The following is a 13511-nucleotide window of genomic DNA, read 5'->3' as shown; positions in this document are numbered from 1 at the left end:
CAGTGCTAGGCTACTGCAACGTGCCTGACAGAAACAAACAGGCTAACCACAGGAAGAAAAAACAACAACAACTCATCACAGAGAGCATTTAAAAAGCCCCCCAAAAAAACCAAAATACAAAATGAAAAGAAGGTGGCTTGATGTTCATACTGTACATTAGTGGAACAAGAAATGGCATTCATGTAGAAATATAAGGGGAAGTAAAATATATTAATAGTTGTTGAAATTGAATTTGAAATAAATAGTGTAAATAATGTAAGTTATATGAGTAGCAAATGCATCGCTGTATAAGAGAAAACTAACAGGAAGTGCATAAGTGCCAAAAATGCTAAGAAAAAAAGGATAATGCATACCTTGTCCCCAGCTGTCACAAAACAGCTTAAAACAGTAAAAGTAAAATAAAAACAGAATATACCTGACCAGCTAGGGGGGGAAAGCAAGAAAGAGGTTGGTCTATAGGAAAGAGAAACTTGAATTGCTGACTCAAAGCCTGGCATTCATTTCAAGGAGATGTGTCAAGCGGAGGGAGAGGGTGTTGCTGAGGGCATAGAGGTCTGCTGTAGGGTGGTGTAACAACAAAGCTAGTAACCTCTAGAGACCAACCTTATCTGACGCCTTGTCTCTCCCCCTCCCCACCTCCCAACCCTGCAGTTGCAGGTGCAGATGCCAAGTGAACATGAGGGCAGGCTTTTATATTTTTTTTCTTTGCAGTCATGCCCCCTCAGAAGAACACCTGGTCCCCACAGAGGAAAGGATAGAATAGGGGGAAGGGTTGATCTGGTGATAACTATCCCCTATGTATGTCTACTTATTTGCCCATTTTTTCCCATTTCTTTTCACCTTCCACAAATTCAGGCCCTGTCTCCTCTGCCTCTCTCCCTTCTTCTTTCCTCTCCTGTTCTGCTATCTGGCTCTCAGCTGTCAGACTTAGAAATTGCAGGCGAGACAGGACAGGGGTCCTCTGCTGTTGGAGACGTGCAAGAAAAGACAGAGATCTTCAGTCGCACAGTCTGAGTTACATTTGACACACATATAAAAGTAAGATTTAGACCAGTCCTCACTTGCCAACCTGTGCATCTCTTGTTTTGTGTATGATAAAACAATCAAAAGAAAATGGATATAATCACTACTATTTTAGCTAAAATGACATTTGCTACTTATGAGACTTGCAAGGGCTCTTGATTTTGTCTGCACTCTCTCACTGTGGCCCACATTATGTGTATGAGAAAACATTAGAAAAACAAATTTTCTAGAGAGATATTTTATGTTGATTGCAATCAAATTTGAATGAGGTTGAAGCATTATAATTGTGATTCAGTGATGAGCTCATTCGCAGAATAGCTGAAAAATAAATAAATAAAATAATCCCAGTTAAAATATTCAGTAAACACAGTTTACAGCAGCTTAATAGTATGGTAAATAAAAATGCATATTTATTAGGTGTTTGAATGTCTTCCTGCCATAGGTTATAACAGGTGTCGGGTGTAACATGTTCCAAAGTAGCATGTTAATATTGTGTCCTGTTCTCCTAGAGTGTTGTCTGTCTCCTAGAACCTCATCATATTGATGTACCATCCTGGAGGAGTTGGACTACCTGTGCAACATCTGTAGATTCCAGGTATTATCTCATGCAACTAACAGTGAAACTGACCCTAGCCAAATGTGAAACTGGTTCAAAACAGCCAGAAAAGAGAAGAGGGAGGGAGGAAATGTCAGCAGCCTCCAACTGCAAAACCATTCCCAGTGGACTAGTTGTTCATTTTATTAACACCACTGAAACTGATTAATAATATTATCTGCTATTTTTGTGTTGATATGCTAACTGACCACATCGATATCCAAGAGTGTTCATTTATTTACTTATAGCAGTGTACTCGTTTGTAACAAGATGGCATAAAGGAGGAATTTAGTGAAGGAATCTACTGTAAGCATCAACATCTTAAACTCAAATCTCTGCTACACAAACCGAACACTGACCATGAACATCATACCCACTGTGCACCAGTCCAAAATAGAGCTTTACACACAGTATAGCAAAAAAATCTGTTTGTTTTACTTTAAAATGCTCACTATTTTCATGCAAACTTGTAATAAGTTAGTATATCTCAGTTTGTTCTCCAGAATGTTTCACAATGTTAAAAAACAAAAAACAAACTTCCTGTCATATACAGATCCAATATCTTTTTTAAAAATACTGACGACTGCCAGTGCTACACCTCAGCCTCCTAGTAGCTACACCTATGGTATCATTTTTAAAATCCTATGTTGTCATTGTTCTCAAGTTCTTCTCAAGTTATCACATTGACAAGATTTTTTAGAAAACTTCACCTCTGACCGCTGAGGTCAAGGTCACCAGGATTCAAACTCATCTGAGAGTTTTAGCAGATGCATCTATAGTATCAGTTTCAAACTCTTATATTACCTCTTTCATAAGTTGTCACATTCACAAAATTTTCAGAAAACTTGACCTCCAGCCTTGACCTTGAGGTCGAGCTCAGTAAGATTTTTAGGAGATACAACTATGATATCAATTTAAAACTCCTACTTTGCCTCGTTCTCGAGTTATAGCATTCACAAACGTAAGTGTCCATGCCGCTCGTCTGTCTAAATGACTCCCAATGGGGTGACAACAACACCCCATCATCCTTTCATGGCTGAGAGGTAAAAACTGAGGACATTGCACATAAGCTTTAGAGTTCCCGTTTACAAATGCCACTGAGCAGTTCTTTCCTTTAAATCGCTCCTGTCCTGTCTTTCTGACATCTTTCTCCATCTCTCATCCTTTTCTCTCTCTGGGAAATACAGTAGATGTAGCTTTAGGTAGCAGACACAGTGTGTGACAAACTGCATTTGTGTAACAAATTTGTGTTTGCTGAGCCGTTAAAAATGTTGTATTTGAAATTAACTGCCACAACACATTAATCCATTTACACTCAATCCTCTTCTGTAGTGCTAGCTAGACAACTAGATGTCTGCACCACAAATGAAGTTCTATATTGTTTCAACTGTCATGGTTCCTGGGTCTGAGTTTCAGTGTTACTTTCTCTTTTATTTTGTTAGCCACCTGTCTCATGTGCGTGTCTGTTCAGTTCTGCTTCCCCCGTCTCGTTAGTCAGATTTAGTTCACCTGTGTTTCCTGGTGTTTCATCTCCCTGATTATGTCATGTAGGTATTTAAGCCCTTAGTTTTCTTCAGCTCCTGTTATGAGCTTGTTCTCCTGTCTATCGGTCAACATTAGTTTTGAGTGAATTTTCTCTAGTTTTACTCTGTTTCATGTTTTATTAAGTCTGACATTTGCCAGCTAATAAAACTGTACTTTGAGTTCAAGTCTGTCAGCAGAGATTTGGATTTGGGTCTGCACTCTGCCTGTCATACACAATTGTCAAATGACACCAACCCACTTAACCCCTGATTTTAATGTGTTAAAATGATACAGAAGTTTTATGGTTTTGCCTCTTTAAGTAAGTAAGTAAAGTTTATTTGTATAGCGCTTTTCACAGACATATGTAACAAAGTGCTTTACAAGAAAGGTAACAAAACACAATACAGTCATAAATGCATAATTAAAAACCCTGGTCTAATTAAAAGCTTTTTGAAAAAAAAATGTCTTTAGCTGCTTTTTGAAGGTCACCACCGAGTCCAGACACCGTAGAAATAGAGGAAGCGCATTCCACAGTGTGGGCGCAACATCTTGGAAAGATCGGTCACCTGGAGTTCTGAAACGAGTGTGGGGGACCACTAAAAGGTTTTGATTCGATTACCTCAGGTTACAAAAAGAGGTATGTATAAGAATCAAATCAGCAATATAGGGAGGGGCCTATCCCTGTAGTGCTCTAAAGGTTAAAACTAGAATTTTAAAATGGAGCCTACATCTGACTGGAAGCCAGTGTAGCGACTTTAAAACAGGAGTCATATGAGCTACCTTTTTTAAGCGGGTCAGTAGCCTCGCTGCACAGTTTTGAACAACCTGTAGACGAGCTAGCCCTTTCTTGATTAGACAGACTGTTACAGTAGTCGAGTCTTGTAGAGAGCTCTTTGTATTTGATAAGTTGTTATGCAGAGTGAACGGACTCTTTGGCAGAACACACAGAGGCACAGGGAATGCAGGAAGTGCTCTTTATTTACAGTGACAGAATTATTAACACAGGATGGGAGATTATGTACACTGATAAATAAACCAGGGACGGGGGCTGACACGCACTCTGAGGTAAAGGGGTAATCCTTCGCAAGCAGGGTGGATCTATGGAAAAAAAGAAAACAAAACTTCAGGGGAAGATACCAAACAACCGGTAAGAAACGGCAATAAATATGGGGAGAGTTGAAGAGCTCACTTGTCACACTGGCTGTACAGGCTCGAGCGAGGATTTCCGGGATGCGAGAGTAAAGCTGAGACTGACCTCTGTAGTGATCCCGGAAATACGGCTTCACGAACAGCTGACAGGCAAGCGGGTGATGGATCCGGTTAAGGATACAGGACAACAGGTAAGCAAACAAAATCCAAAACATGGGTTGGCCGTAATGCACACCGTGGAAATTAACAAACACGTTACCACTCGGGGGGTGGGGGGGATATGTCTGTCGCGCTGCTCCTAAATAATGCTCTATCAAATGACGTCTGATGTGTGCCAGCATCCCGAGACACACCGGCCCCGCCTACCTGTGCTGAAAACAGAAGCAAACCCATGACACCACACCAGAGAAACCCCACCAACTCTTAATATAAGTGATGGATACACCTATACGATTGTTTATTTGTTTATGTTACTGTGTTCTCCATTTAGACTCGAATTGGTATGTTTGAAGTAATATCCTCAAATTCCTCAAACCTAAAGTAACAAGCCTGTTTTGACACTGAGTAGAAAATATAGGTATTTGTGTAAAAATGTGACACTAAAAGTAAAAAGTTGTCAGAAAAATAAACACTCAAATAAAAAAATTCTACTTAAATACAATGATTTGGTGCTTGTACTTGCCATCTCTGTTCTGTCAGTACACTATTTTCTCCTTAATGCGTGAGCCAGTCTAAAATACAGTTTGCACGATCATTGTGGCACATATAGTGATTATTAGCATCTATATGTTTTAAAAAATATTTATGATAAGTGACACTTCCCAATATAAAGCGTCTTGAGGCAACTGTTGTTGTGACTTTGCACTATATAAATAAAACAGAATTCAATTTAATTCAATTTTGGGGATTTTCCTATATATTTTGCTAATTTCATCATCCCCCTGTGTGCAATGTTACGTTCTCTGTTTGAACTTATATATCACGTTCAATGTAGATTACCGATGTGTAACTTAGGTCACCCTTTTTATTTTTATTTTTTAAATATGTGACATTTTTTTTCACCACAGAGTATGGAAAGACAAACTTGCAGTACTGTAACCTCCATTTCTATTTGTACCTTTTTCTATAGTACAATCACTGTGATGATCGCTTTCAATTCTCTTTGGGCTACTTATCAACTTTGGGTTATGTTGTTAGTTTTGTGTTCACATTTTGTGGAACTGTAACCAAAGGTTTATATTCTTAACTGGTAATGCGTCTCAGGTCATTTTATGGAGTAACACGATAATAATGTAATAAGTAATGATTACTGTAATTCATTTCTTTCTCTGGTGATTGCTTAAGTAAGATACTGAATTACTTTTGAGAAAAATAACAAGCAATACATTAATTTTATTTAAGTAACAACCCCAATAGTATCAGATGGATATAATTTTGATGTCTGAAAAGTGAAGCCATTTCAGGAGGTCAGAATAAAGCAAAGTCTGATTGTAAAGACAGTTGTAAAACAAAAACTTATTACTTATAAGCTCAGCAAACTCATTGGCGATGAGCTTATTCTCTCGCTTGCTAGGTTTCAATCCTGTTGAACAAAATATAATGTTTGTTTTACACTAAATCAAATGATAAAACCATATTTTAGAATACCATCAAAGTGGTTACAGCCATCATTTTTAGAGATTATATATTGTTAGAAGGTCACATGAATTCACTGAATCTGGCAATTTGGATCTAGTCAAGTTACTGTGTCACACTATTCTATACTTTGGGCAGTGAGGCATGTAAGTCGTTTCTTCTGCTTGCAGTCTAGTTACTAAGACATGAGAATGATGCTAACATTTTTATCCAATTGTCAAAGTGAGCATAAAGAAAGTTAACAAATTGAATGAAAATACAATATAAAATGTGTGACGAATTATGTAGGAATAGTTAGAAATTAGGTCACTATGAGACCTCTGAACATCATCAATGTGCCTTCCAAAGAATTATTCCTTTTTTTGGATGCTTGAGAATGTTGTTCAAAATCTCACATAGGTCTTTTACTGTTTTGAGATCTAGTGACTACAAAGGCCATAGCATGTTATTCTCATCTGAATATTATTGACCCATTCGGTAACAACGGATGTCCTGTGTGTAAGGACATTTTTATTCTAGAAGAGCTCACTTCCATTAAAATACCAGTTTTTCAACACATGATACATATTTTCAGTGCCTTCTATCTAAGGGGCAAACTTGGCCCAAACCATGCCAGTAAAATGCCTTCCTCTTCATGCAAGGTTGTATAAACACTATTTTTAAGTCACATATGAACTACTCACTGGTGCTGTTTTTCTGGTAAGTGATAGACTCGGATCTATTAGATCAAATGGGAATATCTAACCAGTGAGCTCACAGCCCATTCAATATCAGCGTGACATGCTGACAAGATCAAAGAAAACCTACACACTGACTGAACTTTGTTCTGCATTTTTTTCAGACGGTGTGTTAGGCAGACTACTTACTTGTTGCTCAATCATCAAAAACAGGACCTGCTCTATTGATGATATGGTTCAGAACTGATGTAACCAAAAGTCCAAAATATATGCCTCGGAGTTGATCAAAGTCTTTTTCTGCACAATACACAATATAGAATATCAGTGAAGCTGCTCCCCTGGGGGCATTATGATAAAGGAGAATCTAAGGCTTGGTTATTTTGTTCCATGACCTGCTGACTTTTATGTTGATTTTAAAAGGTTTTAAAAGTCATACTGGAAAGACTGGCCTACATAAATGCTAAAGCATTACTAAATCGACCTTGTCTTTTTTAGCCTGGAAAATATAAAACAAATTGTCACGTAGCTGCTACGCCATTGCACTTCTTTTAGAAATAAATTCTAATGGTCTTCTATCTTTGAAAATTATAGAAGACCATTATTGCAGAATAAAGACTGGAAGCGGGAGTTTGATGTTCAGTAGTTTCATTTTAAGAAAGAGAGACGGAATCAAAAATTAGGGAACACACCCCCCCCCCCCCCCCCCCCCCATAAACTGATTTGCATGTCATTGAGTGAAATACATATTTGACCCTCTTTAACCATGGGCACAGAGATGGCAATCAATCAATCTATAGATGCTTCTGATCTCAACTTGTTACGTGTATAAAACACACCTGTCCACATAATCACTTTCTACCATTTCAACCTCTACCACAATGGTCAAAACCAGCGGCCCACAACCCCCGGGCCACCGCGCCGCGAGAGTTGAGGCTCGGGTGTGAACTTTATGGTTTTCAGGGTTTTTATCATGAACTCGGTTTCCCTGGGTCTTTTCACGTGTTGTATTGTGTGTCTTATTTCGAAAGAAATGTTTACGCATTACCATAGCGACCAGAGAGCATTAAGGGGCAGAGAGGAGGATATTGCTCTCAATGTTGATGGCGCATTTCAGGAGGAAGCTGCTAATAAAGTTACAAATTACACAGTGAATTCATGTCTGTTAATATATTTACAAAATACCGCAGTTTTTGTGTTGGTTGTATCATTTTATTTTGTTGTATTTATCCACGACACCTTAAAGGCCGGTCCGTGGAAATATTGTTTGACATTAAACTGGTCTGTGACACAAAAAAGGTTGGGAACTGCTAGTCAAGACCAAAGAGCTGTCAAAGAATGGCAAAAGAAGATAATGCTTGTGTAAACCGAAGTCAGTCGTGATTACTAGAGTGACTGCAGATGCCCTGCCAGCCTACCCAGCACTGCCTGCTGCACCACCCCTCCCCTGCAGCGGAGCCAAAGACCACACCTCCTCTACACACCCCCACCGCCTGACTGAGTCCAGGATTCATTGGCCTATGGACAACCTTGAAGTTAAAGGGCCACAAAGCCAGATACCACTGGGTGATCTGGGCCTTGAAATCCTTCAAGGGCCACTGCAGCGGGGCGTTGTCTGAACAGATGGTGAATGAGTGTCCCAGGAGGTAATAACGAAGAGAGTCGATTGCCCACCAGATCACCAGGCACTCCTTCTCCACAGTGCTATATTTGCTTTTACGCTCTGTTAGTACAAGATTGGGCAGTTGACCACCTTATCTGCTGGGACAAACCATCCCCCAGCTCTCTGTACAAACATCGCCTTGCACCGCTCCTTCTGCTAGATCACATCTGGAGCACCATTTCGTGTGAATTCAGTCAAGGGGTTGGTCTGGTCTGTGAAACCAGGCGGTGGTGGCAGCAGTGGTAGTACCCAGCCAGTACCAAGAACCATCTCACCCCGTTCTTGTTCTTGGGACAAAGAACACAAAGCTCCGGATAGCAGCCGTGGCCAGTGTTGGGGAGTAACGGAATACATGTACCGCCGTTACGTATTTAAAATACAAAATATGAGTAACTGTATTCCGTTACAGTTACCGTTTAAAAAGGTGGTATTTAGAATACAGTTACTTTGTTGAAATAAATGGATTACACGGCGGTACTTCCCTGTTTCCTATTGTGGCGGGTCAGGCCTGTTTGGGTTTTGTTTGACAGCTACATTCTGTTGTTCCAGGTGGCAGCGTTACGGTTGCCATGGTTACAGGGTGACGCTCTCTCTCTCTGTGTGTTTCCTGGGTGAGAGAGGCCTTTTTGTTGTTGTTGTGCTAAGCTAATAGGCAGAATGCTACAGGCTTAGCTCTAAAGAATGTAGCCTCATGGGCAGTGTAGTCCGTGCTGCAGGGAGAATGGACTGCCATACCCGTTATGTGTCTGTGAGCGAGGGAGGGAGAAATGGGAAAAGTACGAGCTGTCATCGAGCAAAAACGGGAGCTGGAAGCATGTAAATATAATAATAACCACTGCAGCCAAGAAGAGTGCCTGACGAGCCCAGTTGTAAGTAAGCTATTAAGACTCGACTGTACACCGTGTTCGTGTTTTCCTCCGAAACAATAAGTTCCATTGGAGCAGCCTTTCAACGCCTCTCTCTGTCTCTCGCAAGCAAAGTTGACCCAGACAACAAAGTAAAGCTATTTTTCAGCTACGAGCCCGACACGGAACCCACTGTATTAGCCAGAGGTCCCTTTACTACGGTTCAGAGCCGCGGACCTTCAGTAACAGTAATAAATCACACAGCAATAGTACATTCACGTAGTTGTAAACAGCATGATAATATGTTAAGTAATCCAAAGTATTCAGAATACGTTACTCTCATTGAGTAACGTAACGGAATACGTTACAGAATACATTTTGGGGCATGTATTCTGTATTCTGTAATGGAATACATTTTAAAAGTAACCTTCCCAACACTGGCCGTGGCGCCCACTCCGCCTCTGGCCGTTGGCACACCTCTACTGTGGCCCAAAACAATTCCAGGAACACCTGGGGGTCATCATTCGCCACCTTCCAATGCAAAGTCACCAATAATGGAGACCTTGATCACACCTGGAGTAGCCTACTCTGTCTCCAGACCTTTATCCAACAGAAAATATTTGGAGAGACCTAAGACGCGAAGAATCAGCCAAGAAACCAAGATTTAGTGAGCTCCTGTAAAGAGGTGTGGGCAAAATCCCTCCTGAGATGTTTGCAATCCTGGTCACTACACTACAAGAAATATCTTGTCTTCTCAACAAGTGATCCACCATCATAAAATTAGAGATGTTTGATGGTTGTGAGTGAATGACCAAACTTACAAATTCCACATGGGGGCACATAATTATTCTCCCAAATGGACAACAAACTGTAGCTTGCTTGTTTAATTCTGTCATAAAAACAAAACGTGTCTAGACAGAACATAATGTAATCACTATTTATTGAGTAAAACAATGGTATAAATATTTACAGTTACTTTTAGAAGATTCTCCTCAACCGTTCAGTCACTGGATGATTCCTCTTCTGTCCATTGTGATCCACAAACTCACCTTTAATAAGAAGATTGTAATGTAAGATTATTCTAAGTCCTTTTTGTAAAAGCTTACAGCCACAAACTATTTCATTGTTCTATTAGGACACTGTATCTTCCTCAATTTATGTTCCCTTTTTTGAAAAGCATTACCATCATGAAATACTATACTGTACAGAGACACAGTTGTTTAATAGTAATGCATAATTCCTCTTAGGATTATATGGCTCAAGGCTCTTTCTTCCCTTCCTGAGGTGTCGTCAGTGAGCCTTTGATGGAAAAACATGGTGTGTTAAGAAAAAAGGGAGCAAATGAGCATTTATGTTTTTATTCCTGCATTGTATTGTATTGTTAAATGCTAATGGGAGATCAAAGTGGGTCTTTGTTCTGTGAAACATTTGTTGAAGTCTTGTCTACTTACTGTTTATGTTGGAAAGGAAATAAACTTTTCTTTTGACAACAGCTTCTAAAGGAAAACCAGAAAAATTGTAGATTGAGGCATGTACATCTGCTGAAAATGTATACACAAAAGGGTTACACATACATGAAAGAAGAGACTGAGACACAAGCAGTGGAGGGAAACATTGATATCTCATACTGTCAGTCACAATGGGAAACCTCTTGTGTGATACCCCTGTGGCACTTTACCCCCACATTGCCAGTGGAGACAAGAGGCAACAAGCCACATCCGCCCTCAGAGAGAAGAATCAAGGTTTTTCCTGGCCAGCAAGTAGATTTGTGAATAAAAAATGTCAGGAAGCAAAACTAAATAAAACTACATAAGCATGCTTGTAGAAAACCCAAATAGGGAACCTTTGGATGTCATTACATCATTTTTTGTAATCTGAATTATATCTGCATTGAACAAAACCTTAAAAACAAACAAACATGAATAGAGGTACCCTGCTGCTCGGAGATATGGTGGGCAGGTTCTGGCATATACAGTAATTAAAAAACACTTCCTACTGATACATGCACATGGACACGAGCCAGAACATGTTTTATCAATTGGTTGACATTCACCATGACCTCCATGACAAAAATCCCACAACACACAAGTTCTTTTCTCTTTTTTTGCGCATATGCATATTAAGGAAACACAAACTCGAGTACATGTACAATGAATATATCACACTGAAAAGGCCTCATCTAGTATGAGATTTCAAATTAAATATCTATTTAGAAAGACACTGAGTTCATGTATTTGTGTGTGTGTGTGTGGCTATTCAGCTGCTTCATTTACTTCAGAGAGTGAATTGTGCAATATTTCTTTTACAGTACATTTCAAACCAAAGGCTAAGGCCATCTATTGCTAGACTGTTTCTTTCTTCCTCTTTCGCACATGTGCACATGCACACATAAAATTACGCAAATCACAGGTTTCCTATTCACAGTCATTGTGTATTACTTGCAGCAAGCATTAACAGTGTCAAAGATGACGTGACTTTCTCCTATTTATTAACACTGACTAACATCAGAGGTAATGGAGTGAATGGATGCAGCTTGACTTTAAAGATAATACTTTCAAACAAGACTCCCCAGACCCCAGTCAAATGGAGCTAGCATATCAAAAGACTCCCCATTACAGTAACTATGCATCTCCTGTGGTTTCCTCTCACTGTATTGCCACTTAAAATATGTAGCAACAAGGAATAAGGTGACAAGGCTACCTCTTGGCAGTCTGGGTTTGTCTGAATTTCAAAGAAGCTCTTTGAAAGGAGGTTGTTTTTATTGGAAGCATGAGTTGGTACAAAAATAAGGGCCAAAAAAGAGAAGAATTGATTCTGTTGGTATTGCTGGAAAAGCAAGACAAAATGGGCTATAGGAGAATTTTTTCTGACTTTGTCTATATTTTGTTGTCTGTGCACCGCATCTGTTTTGTACCAAGTTGAAAAGAAATCAACAGCCTTTTTCCCTTTTTTCTCTTTGTATTTAATTTCACTCAGCCTTTGAGGTTCTGATGAGTGAATAACCGTGAATAACCAATAGAGAATGAAAAAGCTAGAAACGTCAAATGTCTCCTTACCTGGGGTGGCAGAATTGGAGCTGCATGGTTCAAACTTTTTAGGCATAATCAAGCATTCTAGGTTTTATCGACAAACACGAGAACACAAACAACAAACAACCCTACAGGAGCACTGAGAGCAAAAATGTGTCAGCCAACCAGAAGCGGGTTTCTAAGGCTACATGCTGTATTTAATCCCCTGAACCCCCAATAGGCCCGATGGAAGAATTTTGTTGATGTCTTGGGCTGTCTACATTGTGTGTGTCTGTGTGTGTGTGTGTGTGTGTGTGTGTGTGTGTGTGTGTGTGTGTGTGTGTGTGTGTGTGCAGTTCCTTCCCTCGAGCCACAGTTAAACTCCTGTGACATCAGCAGCCATGTCTTATTTCCTTATTACAAAGGTCCCACTGTAACGCAGTGTGTCAGAGCAGGGACTACTTTCTCACAAACACACACATGCTCATTAGCAGACATAGTGTATCTCCATCTCACACGTACATGTGCACACACACACACCTACAGACACACACATGCGCGCACACACACACACACGTACGGACACACACACACACACACACACACACATTCATCAGAAGGAGTAAGCAGGAGAGCAGAAAAAGGCACAAAAACAAATTAAACCAAGCACAAGATAGGGCTTTCATTATAATTACCATATTCAATAAAACACAGATTAGATAAAGGAAGAGAAGCTCTGGGAAGGAGGAAAAGGTTTCGGTCTCTGTGTGTGTGTGTGTGTGCATGAGTGTAGGTGTCTAGGTCAGTGTATGTGTGTGTGTCTGTCTGTATTTGAGCATATTCCTTCACAGACTTGAAAGATGAGTAGAAGACTGCATAATTTACACTGTACTTTTCAAAGAGGCCAATATTCCACAGATGGTACAAATTATGGTGGATGTGCTCCTCCACTCAGTTTTACTCAAGCATCTAAAGTCTCTCTAAAGTACCGAACCTGCTGTAATTATAACATCCAATCAATTCTAAACTAATTTTAGGTTTGGCAGTTAGCTGCGTGGCTGTTTTGTAGAGTTATATTTTTTCCAAGTTAGTTAACTTTGCAAGTATAAAGTTATTTACACTCACTTGATAGGCTGCATGAATTTAGTTTTATAATATATCCAAAGAGTAGGAATTTGATTAATCTGTTATCTTTCAATCATTTTTGCTTTTTAAACATTTACATTTCCTACTACATATTTCTTTGTGTACAATCAAACATAATTACAATGTTGCACCAGAAAAGTGGGACAATATTTTTGTTTAATGGCAGTTACAATACCTTAAATGTGCATGTACTCAGGTGTACAAACATGCATTATTTCAATTATCTTAAACAGGACAAGAATTCTTTAG

This window comes from Neolamprologus multifasciatus, chromosome 6, assembly GCF_963576455.1.
Source record: "Neolamprologus multifasciatus chromosome 6, fNeoMul1.2, whole genome shotgun sequence".
Classification (NCBI taxonomy): domain Eukaryota; kingdom Metazoa; phylum Chordata; class Actinopteri; order Cichliformes; family Cichlidae; genus Neolamprologus; species Neolamprologus multifasciatus.
Note: the sequence above shows the minus strand (reverse complement) of the source record.